A 10,059-nucleotide genomic window follows, 5' to 3' on the forward strand; every position below is an offset into this window, starting at 1 on the left:
GGATGATCATGTTGAGCTTCCAGGCTATGGAGGTGACTTCTACGAGGACTACTACGGATCGGTCTGAGTTAGTGATAGTATCACTAGTTCACACTAGCTGTGTCGTCTATCGTCCCGCGTGACTCGTGGGATATGACCTAGTTTGTACTCCTTCCGGAGGTGTAGAAAAATAATGTATAGGAGCTTGGAATGCCTCCGATGAGATGTAATCCTCTTTTCACCATAATAGTACTTTGTTTGGTCTTGTACTAAACCCGGTATGGTGTGTATGACGATGGAATAAAGAAGCAGTTTCTGTATCTACCATGTCATACGGATGATCATCTTGCATTTCGAGTTATTCCTTACATTTTATCCTATGTCGGAATCTTATCATCCTGACTAAATCGTTGTCTTGTTTACCTAGGATGGTCAACACGCGCGCTAACCCTGCTTCTCAAGAGCAGGCCGAAGGCAGTGAAGCCAGGAATGAAAATCTGCCTCATCCTCCTTCCCTAGCCGAGGTTATGATGGAAGCTGAGAGAAACAAGCGGGAGACCAACCGTTTGTTGGAGCGTATTGAACAGAACACAGCACACCATCAGAGGACTAACGTGGTGTCACTCAGTGATTTTATCAAATTGCATCCACCCACGTTCCACCACTCCGTCGAGCCTCTCGACGCTGATGATTGGCTTCGCAGTATCGCTCACAAACCGCGTTCCGCGCTGGTAGCGGAGGCTGACAAGGTCACCTTTGCTGCATATCATCTTGAAGGCCCCGCCAGTCTATGGTGGGAGAATTATGGAGCTATGCGCCCAGCGGGCCATGTCACTACTTGGGCTGAATTCAGCGAGGCTTTCCGTGAACATCACATTCCGGAGGGTCTCATGGACCGTAAACGTGAAGAATTTTGCAGTTTCACCCAAGGCCGACTTTCTGTGGATGCTTACAGCAGGGAGTTTGGTAATCTCGCACGATATGCAACCGAGGAAGTGTCTACCGATGCCAAGAAGCAAGCAAGGTTCCGTAAGGGCCTTAGTCCTGAGCTTCGCCGCGACCTCCGTCTGCATGAGTGCACAACTTTTCAGAAACTTGTCAACAAAGCCATCAGTGCCGAAACTGGTCAGACTGACTATGACGCAACACGCAAGCATGGCCGTGACATGGGTTCCTCATCCGGTGCTGGTCCTCAGAAGCGCCGCGTGTGGGTACCCAACACCGCCCTGCCACCCAGGTTTACACCGAGGCCATCCTTCCAGGCGCCTCGCCCCGTTCAACAGTCTGCTCCAGCCAAGCCCTATGGGCGTCCAACTAACAATGCTCCTCCACGTACCAGTTCCGTGACTTGTTTCAAGTGTGGGGAATCTGGTCACTATATGCGTGAGTGTCCCCAGACCAACCCCAATCAATCTGCTAAAGCTGTTGGCCGTGGCAAGCCGACAGGAAAAATATTCCACGCCAAGCCGGTCACCGCTTCACGTGGCCATGTCAACTGTATCTCTGCCGAAGAAGCTCAAGAGGTTCCCAACGTCGTTCTCGGTACGCTTCTTGTTAACTGCCACCCGGCATCTGTTCTTTTCGATACAGGAGCCTCTCATTCTTTTATATCCGAAAGTTATGCTCGTTTGCATAACGTTGCATTCTGTGACATGCCATCCACTATGGAAATTTCTACCCCTGGTTCTAGATGGCAGACCTCTAGGGTAAGTTATGGAAATGAAATCCAAGTCGACAGACTTGTTTTCCTCGCGTCTTTGATAGCCCTTAAATCTTCAGATATTAATATCATTCTGGGTATGGACTGGATGTCGGCTCATCATGCCCAAATCGATTGCTTCTCTAGGACTGTTCAACTCACCCATCCTTCGGGAAAGATAGTCAATGTCTTGACCCGAATAGCCAAGCGACAATTATATTCTCTTAACGCCAGCCCTTTGCCAGACCTTGAGGACGTTCCGGTAGTCCGTGACTTCCCGGATGTCTTTCCAGAGGAATTGCCAGGTGTTCCACCTGACAGGGATGTTGAGTTTGTAATAGACCTCATTCCAGGAACCGTTCCGATTGCTAGAAGACCTTATAAGATGGCACCCCTAGAACTAGCCGAGCTTAAGAAACAACTCGATGAGTCCTCGAAAAAGGGTTTCATCCGACCTAGCTCTTCTCCGTGGGCTTGCCCCGTCCTATTCGTCAAGAAGAAGGATGGTACGGACCGGATGGTTGTAGATTACCGACCTGTTAATTTGGTCACAATCAAGAACAAATATCCACTTCCCAGGATCAACGACCTGTACGATCAGCTCGCTGGATCCTCAGTTTTCTCCAAAATGGATTTGAGGTTGGGCTACCATCAAATCAAAATCAGAAACGGGGACATTCCTAAAACGGCCTTTGTTACTCGTTATGGCCAATACGAGTACACCGTCATGTCCTTCGGTTTAACCAACGCTCCAGCCACCTTTTCTCGGTTAATGAACTCAATCTTCATGGAGTATTTGGATAAATTCGTTGTGGTTTACCTCGATGATATACTCATCTACTCCAAGAACGAGGAAGAACATGCCGAACATCTAAGGCTAGTGTTGCAGAAACTTCGAGAGCATCGCCTTTATGCCAAATTTTCTAAATGTGAATTCTGGTTGTCAGAAGTGACCTATCTGGGTCATGTAATATCTGGTAAAGGTATTGCTGTTAACCCTGAGCGAGTTCAAGCCGTCCTTAATTGGACTCCACCTGAATCGGTCAAGCAAGTTCGGAGCTTTCTGGGCTTAGCGAGCTATTGTCGTCGCTTTGTCGAGAACTTCTCCAAGGTTGCTAAACCTCTAACCGAACTCCTCAAGAAAGATAAGAAGTTCGAGTGGACTCCACAATGTGAGCATAGCTTTCAGGAACTGAAAAGACGCCTGACTTCTGCTCCCGTACTGGTACCGCCAGACTTCTCTAAGGACTTTGTTATCTACTGCGACGCCTCGCGACAAGGACTAGGTTGCATTCTCATGCAAGATCGACACGTAATTGCCTACGCTTCACGGCAATTGCACCCACATGAGGAGAATTATCCTACTCATGATCTAGAGCTTGCAGCCGTAGTCTATGCACTTAAGACCTGGCGACATTACCTCCTCGGTAATCGTTGCGAAATATTCACTGATCACCAAAGTCTGAAGTACATCTTCACCCAACCGGATTTGAATCTCAGGCAAAGACGTTGGGTCGAGTTGATCACAGATTTCGACTTAGGAATAACCTACACCCCAGGGAAAGCCAACGTCATGGCTGATGCGCTAAGTCGTAAATCTTATTGTAACAATCTGATGTTACAACAAAGTCAACCGCTTCTCCATGAGGAATTTCGGAAGCTTAACCTTCACATTGTTCCTCAAGGATTTCTTTCCACCTTGGTGGCGAAACCTACTCTTACGGATCAAATCATTGTTGCCCAGAAGCGAGATAAGGGAATAGCTAAGATCAAGGAGAACATTGCTAGCGGAGGTGCTAGTTGTTTCTCCACAAATGATCATGGTGTTGTGTACTTTGAGAACCGTCTAGTGGTTCCCAAGAACCAGCATCTACGGCAGTTGATCCTTAAGGAGTCTCATGAATCTCCTCTCACTATTCATCCCGGTAGTACTAAGATGTATCAGGACCTACGCCAGAGGTTCTGGTGGACTAGGATGAAGAGAGAAATTGCTCAGTATATTGCTAATTGCGACGTTTGTCGTCGTGTAAAAGCAGAGCACCAACGGCCTGCTGGCACCCTTCAACCCTTAGCTATTCCTGAATGGAAATGGGATAAAATTGGTATGGATTTCATTACCAGTTTTCCCAGGACTAAGAGAGGGAATAATGCTATCTTCGTCGTGGTCGATCGTCTTTCCAAAGTAGCCCATTTCTTACCTGTTCGTGAGAGTATAACCGCTAGTCAGCTGGCAGACTTATACATCTCCCGAATAGTGTCTCTCCATGGTGTTCCTTTGGAAATTAACTCGGATCGAGGAAGTCTTTTCACCTCTCGATTTTGGGAAAGTTTCCAAAATGCTATGGGAACCCGTCTCTCCTTTAGCACCGCCTTCCACCCTCAGTCGAGCGGTCAAGTGGAATGCGTCAACCAGATTCTAGAAGACATGCTTCGAGCCTCTGTTATCTCATTCGGAATGGATTGGGAGAAGTGCCTTCCATTTGCCGAATTCGCTTATAACAACAGCTATCAATCTAGCTTGGGCAAAGCCCCTTTTGAAGTTCTCTATGGACGACGGTGTCGAACACCCCTTAACTGGTCAGAGACCGGGGAAAGACAATTCTTTGGCCCGGATATGATTCAGGAAGCAGAAGAACAAGTTCGCATCGTTCGTGAAAAGTTGAAAACAGCCCAATCTCGTCAAAAGAGTCAATATGACCGAAAACATAAGGCTATGACTTTCGAGGTTGACGAGAAGGCTTATCTTCGGGTCACCCCTCTGAAGGGAACCCATCGTTTCGGTATCAAAGGCAAATTGGCTCCTCGTTACATTGGACCTTTTCGCATTCTTGCCAAACGAGGAGAAGTTGCCTACCAGTTGGAACTACCTCCGCATCTCTCCAGAGTCCACGATGTCTTCCACGTTTCCCAACTCAGGCGTTGCTTCTCGGATCCTATCCGTGAAGTGGACCACGAAACGCTTGATCTCCAGGATAATCTTACATATCAAGAGTACCCCATTCGTATCCTCGATCAGGCCGAGCGTACCACTCGACGCCAGAACATCAAGTTCCTCAAAGTACAATGGTCGCACCATTCTGAGGATGAAGCAACTTGGGAAAGGGAGGATCGTCTTCGACTCGAGTACCCCGCCTTCTTTCCGGAGGAACCCAAATCTCGGGACGAGATTCTTTTGAGTGGGGGTGAGTTGTCACACCCTAGCTAGTCATGCATTAGAGTGTTGCATCATGTTTACTCTTTCATCAGAAACTTGAAATGGGGATCTGTGAAACCCTCAGAATCATTTTGAAAATGATCCAAATAAAAATTTCTCCAAAAGGGTCCAAGAAAATGCTCATGTTGATCTCTGAAAATATTGGACAGAGATAAAAATCAAACCAATATTTTTAGTGGCTCATGGACATTTATTTTGGGCATTTGGAATTAATGCATAAATATTTGCTTTGGAAATATATTTCTATATATATAAATATATGTCCAAATATTATGCCAATTATAAAGGAGCTCTGGAATAATATATCTAGCCCCTGCAAAGTTAAATAAATGATTTAATATATTATTTTAATCAAAACAAATGTCAGAAATTAGAAAACAGAAAAAAAATAAAAGGGAGAAGCTTACCTGGGCTCCTCCCTGTGCAGCCCATCCAGCTGGCCGGCCCAGCCAGCAGGCGGCCCAGCCCGCCTCCCTCCTCTGTCGTCTTCGTCCCGACAGAGGGAGGGGAGTGTGGCCGGCGCGCGCGCGCGCCACCGCGCCACGCCACCTCTCTCCCTGCTTGCCTGCCCTCCCCTCCTCGCTCGATGCCCCGGACGACGCCACGCCTCCCCCCTGCTCTCTCTCACTCTCCCCCGGCTCTCCCCTCCTCTCCCTCGCTCTCTCTCTCACACGGCCGAACACCACCGTCGCCGCCGTTCGCCATAGCAGCCATCTCCGGCCACCCCTCGCTCCCCCGACTAGCTCAGGAGCTCCGCCTCGACCTCCTCTTCCTCCCCACCGCTCCACGGGTCTCCGGAAGCCCTGCATCGCCGCCACGTCGCCGTTCCCCTCTTCGGGCTCCGACCATCATCGCCGACGAATTCGCCGTCTCCAGTGCGTCTCCGAGCCCGCTTCGACGCCCACTGCAACCGCGGTGAGCCCCCGAGTCGTTTCCCCCTTCTTCCCGGGTCTCTTTCGACCTCTAGGCCTTAGCCCCACCTTGGCCGAGAGCTCCACGCCGCCGGCGATGTCGCCGTCCTGGCCACGGTCACCGTAGCGCCCAACCGAGCACACTATCGTGCTCCACGCCTCACTAGGAGCACGCAGCACGCACCAACGCCTCTCCAAACACCCTGCAACGCCGACTCCGACCGCACCCGAACTCCGGCCGCCGCTCACGAGCTCGCCGTCGACGGTACCGGCCACCCCAGGCTCGGCCACCACCACCGTTCGACGCACGGGAGCAAGAGCTCTCCAACGAGCCCAAGAATGGCCTCGCCCGTGCCCTGTAGCGCGATCCCGCATCGCGCCGCCGTCTCGGGCCTCGCCGGCGTCACGTCGCCGGTGGGTTTGACCCACCTTGACCACGGCAGGACCCCCCAGGGTCACTGACGCGTGGGCCCCGTCGGCCAGGTGGACATCATTAGCGCTAACCACTGTTAGTTAACCCCCTGACACTGACCAGTGGGCCCCAGCGCCACTAATTAGTAATTAGGATTAATTTAACTCAGTTTAACCCCCCTGTCACTGACGTGTGGGCCCCACACGTCAGGTTTGACCTCAGCCAGCCGCAGTTGACCACTGACGTCATGATGACGTCATGCTGGCGCAATAACTATAATTTCTGGATTTAATTTAAATCAGGAAATTCCAGAATATAATTTAAACTTCAAAAATTCATAACTTTTATTCTGTAACTCCAAATTGGACAAATTATATATGAAAAATGATCAGAAAAATCCAATCTATCCATCTGTACTATTTTCATGCATGATCAAACAAGTTAAATTGATGTTTCAAGCAGAACAAGGAAAAGCACTTTAAAAGGCCATATTTGAATCTGAAATTTGAATCCTTGATTCAAATTTGTTCAAACCCTTCTGGTTTTAGTTGCATTAGCCCAACACACTCATATTGCCATGTTTCATGCATGCATCATATTGTTGCACATTGTTTGGTGATGGTTGTGTATCGATGTCCCTTGCGACAGGTTCTGCCTCCGAGGAATACCGTGATTACCCTAACGAAGAACCGTATCAGTGCATCGAACCATCAGGCAAGCAACCAACCATTTGATCATATCGATACAATCCCATGTTCTCGCTACTGCTCTCTTTTACTGCATTAAGACAACGCGATTCAAACTGCTGTGTGCTACGGTAGTTGAACCCATTTCCTCTGCATGACCTGTCATTGCCACAGTAACTAGATGCAACCCACTAGCATGTGTAGGAGTTGATTGAGCCATATGTATGTGTTGTTCCTACCTTGCTATGCCTGCTATGCTTAGAGTCGTGTCAGGTCTGGTTCATCTGGGTGATGGGCTAGAGTGAAATGATTATGTCGGTAATGAGAGTGGTGTGGTGAACACGATTTGGTAAAGGTATCGATGAGAGGCCATGTAGGAGTACATGGTGGGTTGTTTCATTGAAGCCGACCTTAAGCACTGAGATCTGTATGCGTGATTTAAGATATAGCTACTACCATGCATTGGGCCCTGAAATATGACCCCGCTCGACTTCTTATTCACCCTAGCTCTCTGTCCAGGAGTTGCAAGTAGTTTCTGGTGTTTGTAGCCTACTGGAGGCCGTGGACAGCGCTGACCGTAGGGGTGGGTTGTGATGCGGTAGGTACGTGGCCGGGTGTACCGAATACCCGTTAGGTATCTCGGGAACCCTGTTCACATCGTTCGGGGCCGTATGGGAAACCCCGGCCGGACTCCCTGCGGATGGAACCTGAATAGGCGATAAACCTGGACTAGAGGCTTAAGTGTTTAGGTAGGTCGTGGTCTACACCCACGTCGGCTTTCGCTTGAAGTCTGCCGAGCACATGTCGTGTGCAGACGCTAAGTGGTGGAAACATGTATGAAGAAGTACACCCCTGCAGGGTTATCATAATCTATTCGAATAGCCGCGTCCGCGGTAAAGGACTACTTGGTTGCCTATACAGTTCATAGACAAGTAAATGGAAACTGTTAAAAGCCTCAAGATAAGTGTGAGTGCCGAGGATGGCTCTTCCGTAGGAAGACGGAGGTGGATCCTCGGTAGTGTATTGAAGTGGTGAGTAGTGGACTCGTGTGTGCAAAACCATTTCAAGTTGGAGTATCGTAGGATAGTCTAGCCAAGAGTCAAAGCTGGCTTGCTGCAATAACTCCACCAACCCTTCTTGATACTAAGCATGTATGTAGGATCTGATGTAAGTCTTGCTGAGTACCTTTGTACTCATGTTGCTATAATCTACATTTTTACAGAAGACGCTGCAACCCCTTCTGATGGGTTCTATGTAGACGTTGACATCAACGAGTAGGCTAAAGACCCAGGTGGTGACCCTGAGCTTGTGAAGGACCTTGTAGTATAGCTAGGCTTCCCAAGCCTCTTTTATTTTACTAGTTGTCTGTACTCAGACAAGTTACTTCCGCTGCTGGTTTGTATGACTATATGACTTGTATGTTGGGTCGTGAGACCCGTACCTTTGTGTATGTTATGTATGGCTCCCTGAGCCTTAAATAAAGTACTTGTGTCGTAGAGTCATGTTGTGATGCTTCGTTGTATTTGCACATATCGAGCATATTGTGTGTATGATTGAAATGCTTGGTATGTGTGGGATCTGACTATCTAGTTGTTTATCTTTAGTAGCCTCTCTTACCGGGAAATGTCTCCTAGTGTTACCGCTGAGCCATGGTAGCTTGCTACTGCTCTGGAACACTTAGGCTGGCTGGCATGTGTCCTTCTTCGTTCCTGTGTCTGTCCCTTCTGGGAAATGTCACGCTTTGAGTACCGGAGTCCTGTTAGCCCGCTACAGCCCGGTTTACCGGAGTCCTGCTAGCCCAGTGCTACAGCCCGGACCCACTTGCTGATGACCGACACGTTCGAAGCTGGGTCATGGATGCCTGTCCCTGTAAGTCTGTGCCACTTTGGGTTTACGACTAGTCATGTCAGCCCGGGCTCTTTATCATATGGATGCTAGCGACACTATCATATACGTGAGCCAAAAGGCGCAAACGGTCCCGGGCAAAGGTAAGGCGACACCCGTGGGGATACCGTGCGTGAGGCCGCAAAGTGATATGAGGTGTTACCGGCTAGATCGATGTGACATCGAGTCGGGGTCCTGACACCTACGTGAGGGGGAAGTCTCTCTGGGTGGTGTACACGAATGATCCGGTGTTGGTGGAGAGCTCCATCCAAACTATGGAGTAGTTCCTTGCCGGGGACAAGTACCAAGTGGTCGGCTTCGACCTCGAGTAGACCATCGGTCGTGACGGGCATGATCAGAAGGTTATCGTCGCCCAGTTGTGCGTGCGACATGACGTCCTCGTCTACCACTACCACCTGGCCACAAAGCCTTGTGAGCATTTCTCCAGGTTTATCAACAACTCCAACTACAATTTCGCTAACATGGACACCACCAACGATCTAAAAGCGCTCAAGATTTCGGGCTTGAAATGCCAGGATCTTGTCAACATCTAGGACCACTACAAGGTCTGGGGTAGCGACAACAACAATCTTAACTCCCTGGTTGACCTCGCCTCGTCCATCATCGACCCCTACTTAATGAAGATGAAGGATGAGAGCAAAAAGGAAAAGAACGCTTGGCACAGTGTTTGGCATGAGAGACTGGATGAACAACACGTCAAGTACGCGGCCAAGGACACATACACAAGCTAGGAGATGTATAGGCGGATCGTTGACATGAGGAAGTGTCTTCTTGATGACCCAGACGACGGATTGAGCCACAAAGCAGTGGCAGGAGCGTCACAAGAAGTAGATGACTAGACGATCGCTTTTCCTAATTTAGAATGCATGCAATTGTTTATTGAGGTGTGTGCGAATGATCTGTATAGTCACTCATGTAATTGGATTTTTATTTCAGTTATACACACACACACACACACACATATATATATATATATATATATATATATAGGGTGGGTCTATTATGATAACACCCCTTAAGACCTTATTCTGCACACCCCGAGGCTTATTCTGCTAACACCCGTCGCCCACCCCGAAGCTACAAACCACCCACCAACTCCCCTCTCTCCCCGCGCCCCTCCCCCACTTAACCCACCTTTTCCCGGTCAACCCCTACCTCTCTCCCACATTGCTCCTACTCCACGCCGCCCCCTGGATCCTACCTCGCGTCTCCCCCCCCTACCTTCCTCTGCCGCTGCACTACCTCCCGCCCCG

Source organism: Triticum dicoccoides, chromosome 4B, assembly GCF_002162155.2.
Source record: "Triticum dicoccoides isolate Atlit2015 ecotype Zavitan chromosome 4B, WEW_v2.0, whole genome shotgun sequence".
Classification (NCBI taxonomy): Eukaryota; Viridiplantae; Streptophyta; class Magnoliopsida; order Poales; family Poaceae; genus Triticum; species Triticum dicoccoides.